Source organism: Mastomys coucha, unplaced genomic scaffold (genome assembly GCF_008632895.1).
Source record: "Mastomys coucha isolate ucsf_1 unplaced genomic scaffold, UCSF_Mcou_1 pScaffold20, whole genome shotgun sequence".
Taxonomy (NCBI): Eukaryota; Metazoa; Chordata; class Mammalia; order Rodentia; family Muridae; genus Mastomys; species Mastomys coucha.
This window is the reverse complement of record NW_022196903.1, coordinates 46,444,527-46,459,092: the sequence shown is the minus strand read 5'-3', so window position 1 is coordinate 46,459,092 and position 14,566 is coordinate 46,444,527. Positions and strand designations below refer to the sequence as shown.

Sequence of the window (14,566 nt, the reverse complement as noted above, 5' to 3'; positions counted from 1 at the left end):
AAAAAAAAAACACCAGTATTGCAACACATGGGTAATCATCACCTTTGACACTGGCCACAGACGCCGAGAACTAACTGGTGCTGTGTGGAGTTTCCATGGCATGTGACACCAAGAAAGATCAAATACAAAGGGCCTAACAGAATACTGCTCCAAATGTGAAGAGTTGACAAGCAAGAAGGAAGGTTTGTCTGGTGAACACAGTGACCACCCGGGGAGTGAGCAAGGGCACAGAGAATGGGGGAGAAGCTGTTCACTGCCAAACTGACTATCCATTCACACCCTGCCCTTGGCCACGGGAAATCATTTAGAATCTCTGTGCCTCAGTTTCCTTACCTATAAAATCGAGTCAACTGTGCACTTCGTGGAGGCCAGGGCCTGGCACTCACCATGCCAGCTCCCATCACCAGTCACTCGGTCCTTTAAAAACAAGTTTCCTTAAAATATCCTCTGTATCAGTTAACAATGTTTAGGGGACAGGATGCTTTCAATTATATATTCTGAGGTTCACATGCCAGTGTGAAGCATATGTCATGGCCATGGGCTGCGAGAGTCAGTTCACTAATTCTCAGACATCCAAGGGCCTGGCCTGGATGAAGATGTGGCCTAAGATAAGACACGAGAAAAGTCCTTGTAGAAGGAGGTGAACTGCCAAGGTTACTAATCCTAACTTCATTCTTGCCAGAAACACTGAAGTAAGTAAGCCAAGGGCATCTAATACGTGTCTGTCTACAGACTCAGCACCGCCAAGTTCTCAAAACACAGGTCCCAGTTTCCCAGTTTTCTAATATTGCTCAACCATCAGAGAAATGAACTGACCCCTGAAGCCAGCGATAGCCAGCGCCCTGATTCAAATCATAACCCTGACTTCCCAGCACACGGGAACATGGCCGAGGGTGAGGCTAGATGGAGCTTGGCTTCTAAGGGTCTTATCGCTACTAGGCAAACCAATGAAAGGTTTCAAATTAGTTATTCCCTCTGAGACCCACACTACAGCCTCCCCCCACCCCAACCCAAGCAGAGCCTAGCCTCACTTGCAGCAGGGTCAGCCTGCCTCCCTCATCTCCTCCAATGCCATTCTACTACCTGCTCTGCCAGGAAGAAGTCACAATTGAACCATAGAGCCATACAGAACTCCTGGTGTACCTTCTGTATCTGTAACTTCAAGGACTACAAGGTCCCTACAAAGCCCTGTGTTCTGCCCTGTACATTAACCATACATGTTTGTACTCATAGAAGAGGGACAGGGGGATGGCAAGATGACTCAGCAGATAAAAGAACTTGATAAATGGCATGTCTGAATGTTCAATGACCTGCATTCAATCTCTGAAATGCACATGTAGAAGGAAGGAGAGAAGGCTCGCAGTTGTCCTCTGACCATAACACTTTCCTGCCATGGCACACACACAAAGACACACATAACATGGTATATATGCCATCTCTTCCTTACTTTTCTATAGACTGGGGCAATGTATAAAAGAAAGTGTTTAAGGACCTAAGAGATAGTTCAGCAGTTAAGAGCATTTGTTACTTACGCAGGGGACCCAGGCCCAATTACCAACACCCACGTGGTGGTTCGCAACTGTCTAGAACTCCAATTTCAGGGAATCCAACCCCTTCTTCTGGCCTCCAAAGAAAGCAGGTACACATGTGGTAGACAGATAATACATGCAAACAAAATACCCATGCACACAGAAAATAAATCTTTAAAAGAAAAGAAAAGCACTTAATTTAGCTTATGGTTTCAGAGGGTTACAGTTCATGATAACAGAGCAAAGGAATAGCAGAGAGTTTACATCTAGATCCACAATCAGAGGCAGAGAGAGAGAGAGAGAGAGAGAGAGAGAGAGAGAGAGAGAGAGGGAGGGAGAGCACGCATTGGGAATCATGGGAGTCTTTAGAAACCTCCAGAGACACACCTCCTCCAACAAGGTCACACCTCCAGATCCTTCCCAAACAGTTCTACCAACTGGAGACCAAGCATTCAAATATATGAGACTGTACAAACTGCTCTCATTCAACCCACTGCATGCCTCTACATACACACAGGAAATAAAGAAATAAAGCTAAAAACAAAAACAAAAACAAACAAAAACAAAAAAACAAAAAAATGAAAGAAGAACTGAGTGGTGTCCACAGTTTCAGAACAAAGGAGCTGGAATACAGGAGGGACACAGAACTACACACATGGCTTCTCTTTTAACCTAGGGGGATCAACAGATGGACAAACGCTAAAGCTAAAGTAGGGTTAGATTTCTCCATCAGTGAGGAAGGGGTTAAGTTTGTGAAACAAAAGAACTCAGAATTAAGAACTGGGGATGGAGCTCAGTGCTAAAGTATTTGCCCAGCATGGAGGCTCTGAGGTCCATCTGCTGGACAGAAGGGAGATTCTGGCTTACCAATGATTTGCACAAGCCTCACTTATATAGCATATACGCCAGCCTTGGAGAACGAAAAATAGACTCCCAGGTTTCACCCCAGATCTACTGAGCCCTGAGGCCCAGAAATCTGCTTGTTCTCCCATGGTTCTTACAGATGAAATGTCTCAGAGGGCCAACGAGACAGCATAACAGGTAACATCACTTGCCTCCAAGCCCAAAGACCTGAATTTAATCTCTGGGACCCACACAGTAAAAGAAGAGAATCAACCTTAAAAACACAGAAAGGCAGTAAGGACGCGCTTTCATTTTAATCCCAGGTGTGGAATCTGGGGCTGCTTCAGACTGTCCACAGTAGCTGACTATGATTTGCCTCGTGTTCCAGGAAGGATGTGATTATACCAGCTACAGATAGTTTTTGCAAGTGTGTGACGTTTGGAATTCTGGGGACCTTTCAGAGGATATATCAATGCTAGAGCCCTACTAGAAGGGGCTGATTGGCTGGCTGGTGGTTGGATGCAGTTTGCTGCAGGTTTTTTGTTTTGTTTTGTTTTGTTTTTAAGGATTAATTTATTTATTATGAGTACACTGTCACTGTCTTCGGACACACCAGAAAAGAGGTCATCAGATTCCATTACAGATGGTTGTGAGCCACCATGTGGTTGCTGGGAATTGAACTCAGGACCTCTGGAAGAGCAGTCAGTGGTCTTAACCGCTGAGCCATCTCTCCAGCCCTGCTGCAGTTTGTTAAGCAGTCATATACAAAGAAATGAGAAGAAGAAATTAGGTATCCTGACAATGATCAAACTTGCTCTAGGACACTCAATGCCCCTAGTCAGCAGGAAGTAGTCGAACGATATTATTGCCCCCTTTCCTAGCCTTTTTCTCCCCTACCTAGTGTTAGGGGGCCTTAAAGGGAAGAAGAAAAAGAGAGGAGAAAAAGGGTGAAAGGAAAAAAGAAGCCCACAAAGTAGCAAAAAGTCCAGAGACAGCCAACCTCAACAAGCTGTTCTTCAATCTCGCACACCTGCATGTCATGGTACACTCGTGCACACAGGTCACACACACACACACACAACTAAATAAATGTTATTTAAATATTTTTAATGTTTTGAGAAGACTAGTCTGATTCTATGACAGGCTTCAAATTAGCAGCTAAGAAGACGAGGCCTAAAAACCCAGGCTTCAGGCAGCTAGTCAGAAACTGCCCTACCACCTGCACAATGGGTCCGCAGTTTCCAGCCAGCCCCGCCCGCCCCCCAGTAACAGAATGTCCTTAGAGATAGGTTAAGGCAAAGCCCACCCACCCTGGTATTCCTGGGCAACAGTCTCCAGCTCCCACGCCCTGGTAATGGCTCTGGAATGCCTAGAGACAGAGTAAGACAAAGCCCACCTATCCCGGGATCCCCTAAAGCACAAGCTCACTTTGAGTCTCTCTATCTTGCTAATGGGGCGAGCCTAGCATGCTAGACTTCTGCAGAATACAACACTCTTTACGTTTGCATACTGTTTGAGTCCCGGGTGTCATTCTTGGGTGAATCATGGACCCCTACAGTTTGAAAAGCACAGATCTCGGGAGCCAGTGTAGACAGAAGGACATGTTGGAAGGATCTGAGAGAAGCAGAGGATCAGGCCAGAATGAAGCATAGAGAAGCAGAGGACAGCTGAAGGACCTGGAATCAGAGCACACACTGAGAAAGACAAGTGCACAAGAGCACAGTGAGTACTGAATCGGAAATCATGTGTGGTCAGTGCCAGGCCAGCCATGTGAAGCACAAAGAGATCCCAGGAAGAGGCATGGAGAAGGGAACCCAGGAGCCTTGGAGCCCATGGGAGACAGGAACTATATGCTCAAATGGCAGGTCCAAGCAGCTGCCTCAGTAGCCTGGGGTATCCTACATAGGCTCCCATCGCTACTACCAACTCTAGGGGGTCTCCTAACAACCAAAGCACAAGAGAATGGAGCGCAGTGAATCCTGAAAAATGGTGACCAAGTCCTTCAAAGCTAGCAGTGATCTGCTACAGATTCTCCCTCTCTACTAACCTCGCTGGGGAGACCCAAATTGGTGTTGCCTCAACCTTCCTTCCCTTTGCCTTGTTTTATAATCATATCTATATATGTAGCCCAACCTGGCCCCAAACTCAAGATCTTCCTACTTCAGAAAGTGCTGGATTACAAGCATATGCTACTCTGCTGGATAAACTGTTTATTTGTATGTGGAGTAGGTGGGTGGAGGAGGAGGTGGTGGTGGTGGCCGCAGCAGTGGCAGCAGTAGTGATTTTTGGTTTGGTGGAGGTTAGAGTTTGCAGATTCCACACAGAACAGATGTACAGGCCAGAATTGCATACCAGATCCCCTGGAACTAGAATTACAGACCATTCAGGGCCACCCAATATGGGTACTGGGGACAAAACCTAGGTTTTCTGCAATAGCAGTAAATACTCTTAAACACTGAGCCCTTCCCCTGCCCCCTGAACAATGCTATCTGAATACCATCCTGTTTCTGAAGGCAAACACTCTGATGGTGACAAGAATATTCCAGGAGACAGCATGGGATTCAAATTCTCTCGTCATTTGTTCAAGTCATCACATCTCCCTGAACCACTGACAATAACAATCCCCACTTCACAGGATTAAATAACATAAATCAAAGTGCTTGGGCAGCGTGAATAGCTGTCCTCATCGCCTTTATAAAGCATCTATCTCATCATGCCTAACAAGCATAAAACATCCCTGGAAGGAAATCAGAAAGCTCCATCATACTCCTTGGACACAAGGACTGGTCCTGGCAAAGTCTGCCTTTGTCCTTAGGGACCTCCTTGGCCTCCCCTCACCCCCCTTCTATCTTTCCAGACTCCCTTTCCTTCCATCAGAAATTGATCCGTTCCCATCTGTGACTTAACACTTACAACTGGGTATCTTCACAATTTAAAGAGGTGTATTGAGTGTGCAGCGCTGCAGATGCATGATGGGAGCAGCGGTATGCTCGGCTCAAGGCCTGGAGGTGGACAGAGCATGCACAAAATAAAGGCATCACATGACAGACAGGACACCAAAGAGCAGTGCAGAGGTCAGCCTCAGGCTTTTAGAACAACTTTCCCACAGGAGATTTAACTCATGGTCCTGGGAGAACATTCTTTGATCCCCTTTAAAGGCAGAGCCCCCAGTAACTTTAGGACTTCCCACTGGGCCCCACCTCTTACAAGTTTTACAACCTGTCATGGGTTCACACTGGGGACAAATCCTCAATCCCTAGGGGGACAAGCAACAGCCATATACAACAATCTGACTCAATATCAGTGTTGACATCAATCAAATCTAGTACAAATATTCAACTTGATTCCAAAAACAGCACTTAAGAAGGCTGGAAGAGCCTGCTCCTTGGGCAACAGGACCGGTAACGGGGACAGAACTGTGTCAGAAGCTGAATTCTTGGTACATATATGTGTCTTAGTTATTCATGAATTGTTAACTTGGTATTCAACAATTTTATCAAAAGAAAACTCACCTCCTATAATTCTCAGCAAAGCAAAACAAAAAAAGTACCTTTTTTATCATCTTAAGGGATGCAGGAGGTGAGCCTGGAAGCACATAACTATAATCCCAGCACTTGGGAGGTGGAAAGAGGAGGATCAGCAGTTCAAGGCCAGTCTCAGCTACATCAAACAAACAAACAGATAAAAAAGGGGTCCAGGGACAGGAGACCAGTGAGAAGTCTCAGTGGTAATGGTGTCTGCTGCCAAGCCTGGAGGCCTGAATTCAGTCTCCAGGACCTACAGGAAGGAGGGAGAAGAGCGATTCCCAAAGCTGTGCTCTAATTTCCACTTATGTGCAGGGGGCACATACAAACCCATATATGAATGTACACACACAAAAATAAATAAATGGTAAAAGTGTAATAAAGAACAGAAGACGCCAAGCAGTGGTGGCGCACACCTTTAATCCCAGCACTTGGGAGGCAGAGGCAGGTGGATTTCTGAGTTCGAGGCCAGCCTGGTCTACAGAGTGAGTTCCAGGACAGCCAGGGCTATACAGAGAAACCCTGTCTCGGAAAAAAAAAAAAAAAAGGATATAAGACAAAAAGAAAAAATTCAGACCCAGTAAGATAGCTCAGTAAGTAAAGTGTTTGCTCCCAAACCTGACAGCATGAGCTCAATTCCTACCATACGTATATGCACCCCAGCAAGCACCCACATGTGCACCCCAGCAAGCACCCACATGTGCACCCCAGCAAGCACTCACATACACACACCAGCAAGCACCCACATGTGTACCCCAGCAAGGACCCACATATACACCCCAGCAAGCACCCACCTGTGCAACCCAGCAAGCACTCACATGTGCACCCCAGCAAACACTCACATACACACACCAGCAAGGACCCACATACATACCCCAGCAAGCACTCACAACCAGCAAGCACCCACATACACACATCAGCAAGCACCCACATGTGCACACACACAGAGTACAATACTAAATAAAGCTTAAAAGGACAGGGCCTGGCATATAGGAATCCTAAATATCATTACCTTTTATAGAAACCTGCAACACATTTGCTTGCTGATTAAAACTGTGAGCTGATAGCCGGGCAGTGGTGGCACACGCCTTTATTCCCAGCACTTGGGAGGCAAAGGCATGCAGATTTCTGAGTTCAAGGCCAGCCTGGTCTACAGAGTGAGTTCCAGGACAGCCAAGGCTACACAGAGAAACCCTGTCTCGAAAAAACCAAAAACCAAAAAACAAAAACAAACAAACAAACAAAAAAACTGTGAGCTGAGTTTGGAAAAGGCATAAATATCTTGATGCCTTAGTTTCCCCAACTGTTAGCTGAGGAAAATAATAAAATTGGCTTTATAACTTGTCATATGATTTAGCGATACTACCACATAAAGCTCTAATCTACTTTGCAATCTGGGGATCAAATCCAGGTCCTCACCTACACTAGCCAAGTGCTCTTCCATGGACCTACCCTCAGCTCACCCATCCCCCCTTGCCTTTTCCTCAGTTTCTGAGAAAGGGTTTCTCTGTGTAGGCCTGGCTCTCCTGAGCTAGCTCTATAGATCCTCCTGCTTTTAAGGGCTGGGATTAAAATCACATGTCCCCATCACTCGGCTAGAAAACCCCCCTTTGAATCATCAGGTGGCGGCACAGGCCTGCGATCCCAGCACTTGGAAAGTAGGTGCAGGAGTTTCCAAAGCCTCAGCTTTGCACTGTGCAGGAAGCCGGCCCTGAGCCACGTGAGAATCTCCCTCAAAAGTAATTAATTAAATTAATAACAATAATAGTGTCAGACAAGGTGGCTCAACACCTGTAACCCCAGCACTTGAGAGTTCGAGGCCATCCTCAGCTACGGATTATAGTAGTTCATGTCTGTAATGGAAGCACTTTAGGGGAATCAGAAACTCAAGATCATCCTCTCCCACATTGCAAGTTCAAGACCAGTCTGGACCACATGAGACATAGCCTCAAGAAAAGAAAACCTACAGGTTACAGGTGTTGAGCCATCATATCTGACACTACTGTTGTTGTTAATTAATTAATTACTTTTGAGGCAGATTCTCATGTGGCTAAGGGCTGGCTTCAGCTCTATCATGGTAACACCTTTAATATCAGTACTTGGGGGCAGAGGCAAGATCTCTTAGTTCAAGGTCAGCCTGATCTACCCACTGAGTTCCAAGACTCTGTTTTCGCATTTTTGAGACATGAGCTCATAAGGATGGCCTCAAAACCCTGATCCTCTTGCTGCCACCTCCCAACTGTCCAGACTACAGATATGCACCATCATGCCTGATCTGACCTGCCAACAATAACGTAAGTTGCAAACAAAGGCACCAAGATTTCAACTCAGAAGGATCCTGAAACCAGAACTTGTGGCTAACGCATAGTCCTATATGGCTTCTGGCTGGAATGTAGCATAGAGAGCTAGCTTACTTGTTAATTCATACCTATTACATTACGAAAACAAAAACAAAAACAAGTCCTTTGGTGATAACAGCCCTAAAATCTAGGGGACTCTCCTCTTGGTCACCATCACTTCAGCCAAGGCCCTTCTTTTATAGGCTGGACCCATTCTCAGACAGTTCCCTGCCTTTCTTAAGTAGTTGTTACATCACAGCCCGATACCAAAAGAGGAAAAAGAAACTAGTTCCCCAAAGGCTTAAGTCAAAATGAAAGTAGTGCCATGGCTGGGCTGGAAAAAAAAAAAAGAAAAAAGAAAAAGGGGGGGGGGGATCAAGAATGCTTTAAAGTAGATGAGGGCTGTGCGGCAAAGGAAACGCTTTAACACAGAAAGAATGGTGGTGCTTATTTCAAGACACCATTCTCAGAAGGTCTTCCCATAAGTGAAGTAAAGGAAGTGGGTAACACAGTCCAGAGCAGTGGAGACAGAAGCATGCCAGCCAGAAGGCTGCAACCCCACACCACCACCACCATGGGCACACCTCCTTGAGGGCAGTGCCACTCAAGCCCGGTTCTGTAACTAAGAATGCGCTGACAGAACCCGGGATGGATGGGCTGGATAACTAGAGGAAGCTGTTAATGAGGTCTTGAACATCTCCACATAGTCACTTCTAAATATATCTACATTTATATCGCTATTCAAAACAGTCTGTCAGTCAATCTCAACTCTACCACTCCTTTAAAAATAAACGGGGGCTGTGGTGCAGCTCAGTGGTAAAATGCTTGCTACGAATATACTCAAGACCATGGGCTCTATTCCCAGGATCAGAAGGGAGGAAGACACGTAGAGGTTGGATGATACCCGAATGACGGTCCCGTTGTATCCTTGCCTTAGGGACAGAAATCAAGCGAAGTCATGCAGACTCCTCAATCTCACTTGAGGCATTGTTACCAGCACACTTAACCTCCTCCTTCTCCTCCTCCTCCAGAAAAGCCCCCCAGGGCTTGGCTACTGGCTGAAGGAGTCCCTTCCGGCCACTCCCACAAGCCCACACCCCTCCTAACCCAGTGCTTGCTGCTCCACCCTTTCAGATCTTGGTTTCCCTGTCGCAAACTAAAAGGGTTGATGGAGATCACGTAAATTGAGATCAGTGTTCTCAATTTCTAATCCATCGCTCTCCACGCGCCTGTGCTTTGCGGAAGCAGACATCCCGTGACTATCCTTTTAACAATCCTTGTAATTTTAGCAAAGTGTGATGTGTCCAGAACCTATAGGAAGCTGTTGCTTCCCTATCTCAGCAAACCCGATCATCAGCATGGGTTTCCTCCGCGGCCTTTTCCATCAATCCCACAATCCCATGAAGAAAAAAGGAAAAAACAAAAAAAAAACAACAAAAAAAAAAAACAAAAAAAACCCTCCCTGGCCCACCCAGCCTATAAACTCAAAGGTGCCTGGCCTTGTATTCAGAAAGAAGTGAGGGGGCAGGGGGAAGAACCTGCTAGCGCCAGCATCTCCGGCGTCCCCAGCCGGACTAAGCAGGTGCCGGGGCAGGCGCGGCGCCGCCACCCAGCTCCCTCCCTAAGGCTCAGCTTACTCACGCACTGTCCTGGACGCCCGGGCCGGAGCACGGCGGAGTTTGCTGACTCAAGGCGCGGCGGCGACGAGCGCCCAGGAGCGCACCCGAGGAGCGCAGCCCCGCGTCCAGCGCACGCAACGCCCCGCCCCGTCCTGCGCGCCCGCCGCCGCCGCCACCGCCCCCCACCCCCACCCGCCACTGTCAGCCTTCTATCAGAACGTGGGAAAGGCCACCTACCTAGCGGGTCTTCTTCCCTACCCAGCAGTGAGTTGAGGGAGGTCAATAACAGACAAGAATAACTAGATATTAACAGCAGGATCTCGATCGAGGGCATGTGACTGTTTGCTATAACAATGTTTTTAATATCTCCGTAACTTTATTTTAATGTATTTTCATGAACGATGAGGAGAAAGCCATGAGACCTGCCAAAGATATGCCCGGCTCCTAAAGATCATTTGGGCTGGATCTCACCCACCTGTGTGCACGGGAAACCTCAATGGGGCAGTCTGAGAAGATGGTTCAGTGTTAAAAGAGTACTTTTGCCCTTGCAAAGGACCTGGCTTCCAGCACCCATGCCGCAGCTCACAACTGCCTTTAACTCCAGTACACCGCTCTCTTCTGTCCTGGCACCCACGTGGTGCACACACATACCTGCAGCCAAAACACTCCTAAAATAAAATAAGTAAATCTAAGGACAAAAAAGAAATACTCAGAGATGGAAGTGAATCCTTTGAATCTGGAACATCCAGGATCCTTCTAGAAAAGCTGTCCATGTCTATATTCCATAGCTACACTGACGTCCTGAACAAAACTTACCAAAATGCAATGTCTTATCTTAGACTTGTATCTCTGAGTCCTGAATCATTGGTATTTAATGACCTAAAATTGCACCCAAGCTATAATACATGCAACCATTGTTTGTTTTTGTTATTTTGTTTTTGTATACCTTCAAATCTTTGCCTGAGTGAGTAGAATTCATTTCCTGGAAAACAAAATACCACATAGCTAAGGTTCTGAGTACCTGCTAAGTCCAGACTAATCAAGCATGTGACTTCTGACCTTAGTGTTTGCTGGAGCTCATAATACAGACAAGGCCAGCCCAGAAAGCACACTGCAATCACTGGGATTACAAGTACAGATGATCTTCCCAAAACATCAGAGCCTGACCTCACAGCTCGGGGCAGAGCCACAACCAACCTTTCCAGTGTCTACTGTTAGAGTCATAGCCTAGAAAAAGGAAAAATATGAAAATAATTCAAGGCCAGGCAGTGGTGGCAAACACCTTTAATCCTAGCACTTGGGAGGCAGAGGCAGGTGGATTTCTGAGTTTGAGGCCAACCTGGTCTACAGAGTGAGTTCCAGGACAGCCAGGGCTATACAGAGAAACCCTGTCTCAAAAAAATAAAAAATAAATAAATAAGAAATAAAATAATAATAATAATAATAAATAGAAAGAAGCTATAATTAGTCAGACCCAGTGGCATTTGCCTGTGATTCTGAATGCTAAAATTCCAAGTTCACAGTATGTAGTGGTTTGAATATGTTTGGCCCATTGGGAGTGGCACTATTAGGAGGTATAGCCTTATTGGAGGAGGTGTAACTTTGTTAGAGAAAGTGTGTCGCTGTGTAGGTGGGCTTTGATCGCTTCTATGCTCAAGCTCCACCTCCACCCAGTGTGGAATGAGACCTTCTTCCTGACTGCCTTCTGATCAGGATATAGAACTCTTGGCTACTCCGGCACCATATCTGCCAGCATACTGCCCATGCTTCCTGCCATGATGATAATGGACTGAACCCCTGAAACTGTAAACCAGCACTAATTAAATGTCTTCCTTATAAGAGTTGCCTTGGTCATGATGTCTTTTTACAGCAATAAACACTAAGACACACCACTACACTGAGTTTTTCTTTGTTTGTTGTTGTTGTTTTTTTTTTTCCTCCTTGAGATATGGTCTCACAGTGTAGCCCAGCCTGGCTTACCACCCATCTGCTTCCCATCTGCTAAGTACTAGAATCATGAACTTACATTGCCACACTTAATTAATAAGAACACTTACTGTTCTGGTAGAGGACCTAGGTTCAGTTCCAGCACCCACGTGGTAGCTCACAAACAATGTAGGCACCAACTCAGTACACATACATTCATGCATATAAAATACTCATACACATAAAATAAACAAATCTTAAAAGTAATAAAAGTTTGTTTTGGTCTAATTCAGCAGTATGGCAACTACATCCTTTTTCTGAGTTAAGAATCATAATTTGCAATCTGAATTCAAGGAACTATTACAGCTACCTATTAAAGGCTGTGATATTTTTGTTATAACATCAATGAAACTGGTAAATTCTGCACTCTGTCGTAGTTAGTAAACACTAGGCCTGGCCTGGTGTGCACACCCTTGATCCCAGCACTCAGGAGACAGAGGCAGGTCCATTTCTGTGAGTTCAAGGCCAGCCTGGTCTATATAATAGACTCCAGGACAGCTAGGGTTAGAGAGAGAGAGACTCTGTCTCAAAAAACATAAAGGAAATGAAAATAGCTTTAAAAAAAAAAAAGATAGCCTGATTGAGGCTGGAGAGATGGCTCAGTGATTAGGAGCTTGCTGTTCTTCCCAAAGGACACAATTATTTTTTCACAGCACTTACATGGACAACTCCTGCTCCAGGTGATCTGATGCCCTCCTTCTTCTGGCCTTTTTGAATGCACATACATAAAAATATATGTGTTTAAATAAACAGTGTGCTGATAAAACCACCATAAAAATGTTCTTAAGGAAAAGTGCTAAAACTTCACTAGGAGAGCATTTAGCCCTGGAGATTGAGAATTGAATATGTGATATTTATGCAGTTCAAGTCTATGGTGTTAATGTATTGTTTCAAACAATCTGGAGACATTTCAAACCTATGTTCAAGTAGTGTCTACAAAAACTCACCCAAATGAAATAGTGTTCAATTTAATAGCTGGCTTTAAACTACAATAAGTTAATATACAGTATTGGAGGACAATAAAATTTGTGGTTTGTTTTTGTTTTTGTTTGTTTGTTTGTTTGTTTGTTTTTATTTAAGACAGGGTTTTACTATATATATCTCTCTCTGGCTGTCCTGGAACTCTCTGTAGACCAGGATGGTTTTGAACTCACAGACATCCACCTGCCTCTGCCTCCCAAGCGCTGAGATTAAAGGCGTATACTACTCTACCCAGTGTTTGACAATGGCATTTACAACACTTACGGATTTAGAGCATGGCATAGTAATGACTGAAACACTTGTGTAATCTCAGCACTGAGGAGCTAGAGGCAGAAGGATCACAGCTTGCTTGAAGCTAGCATGGTTGAATTAGGAACTAACTTCTATCTTAGTTATTTTTCTGTCACTGTGATAAGACACAATGACCAAAGCAACTTAGAGACTGAGTTTATTGAGCTCACAGTTTCACATCATCATAATGGGGAGAATGGCAGAAGGCAGGTGATAATGATGCTGGACCAGTGTACTGAACGGTTTTGTGTCAACTTGACACAGGCTGGAGTTATCACAGAGAAAGGAGCTTCAGTTGGGGAAGTGCCTCCATGAGATCCAGCTGTGAAACATTTTCTCAATTAGTGATCAAGGGCGTAGGGCCCCTTGTGGGTGGTGCCATCCCTCTGCTTACTTCCTCTGGTGATCAACAGCAATGTGGAAGTGTAAGCTAAATAAACCCTTTCCTCCCCAACTTGGTCATGATGTTTGTGCAGGAATAGAAACCCTGACTAAGGCAAATTGGTACCAGCATAGTGGGGTATTCCTGTGACAACCTGACCAGGTTTTGGGGAGGACTGTGGAAGGACTTTGGAACTTTGAGCTAGAAGAGCCACTGGTTGTTAAGAACTCTGTGGGATGTTCTGTAGGAGCTTGGAAGATCATGTTGAGAACAGTGCAGAAGATGGAGACCTGGCTTGTGAAATTTCAGACAGAAGATTAAAGACTCTTATCAGGGCCATGTTGTTTTGATTGTGAAGATTCGGTGGTTTTGTTTGGCTGATGCTGAAGAACCAGCTGTGATTAACAAGATACCAGAACTACTAAAGCGAAAACTTTGTATTACTGGGACTATTGATGCTGGTTAGCTGGAGCTAAGAAATTAGCGGTGATTAAGAAGAGACCAGCATCACTGAGGTGACATCTTCTGGGAAATGTTTTCTGAGAGCACAAAGAGGCTGTGTTCCAGAGATAGCCAAGGTTGTACCTTGTGCTGCAGCAGGACTTGGTAATGTATAAGAGTCACCCAGGTGGTACTGGTTTTGAAGGCATGAAGGAGTCATGAAGAGCAGCTGAGGCTCAGCACAGTGAGAGGCCATGGAAGGCCATTGGTGAAGTTGCAGACTCAGTTGCAATTGATGGCCCAGGACTGAAAGGGTCATACAAAGGAGTTGAGGCTTGATACCATGAAGAGAACCTATGAGAGGCTATTGGTGAAGCCTAGTTACAGTGGAAGACAGTGTTTTATAGATACCAGTACCATGAATGACCACCAAGAACAGCAGCAGCAGTGGAGTACAGGCATCTGGAGCCTAGAAGACAAGGTGTGTGCTACAAAGGGCAGAGCTGGAGAAGTGACCCAAGCCCTTAGAGGAATCCAGAAGATTGTGAGTAGATCTCAGACATTGTGACTGTGCCCTGATATTTTTCCCTCTTGAAGGAAGAAAGTATTTTAGTGGAGCCCACAGCTAAGA

At 45.4% G+C, this 14,566-nt stretch overlaps 1 protein-coding gene across 2 annotated transcripts in view; it reads right to left on the bottom strand.

Moving 5' to 3' along the window:
* The window catches only part of Snx10 (sorting nexin 10), a 67,707-nt gene extending 57,697 nt beyond the window's left edge, over positions 1-10,010 (bottom strand). Inside the window, exon 1 of one of the 2 annotated variants that reach the window (XM_031381901.1) lies at positions 9,877-10,010. The gene's annotated coding sequence lies outside the window, so the exon portion shown is untranslated. Of the gene's footprint in view, positions 1-9,872 lie in introns of both variants that reach the window. The other variant, XM_031381903.1, reaches the window with a different exon arrangement.
* Positions 10,011-14,566: the final 4,556 nt, after the last annotated feature.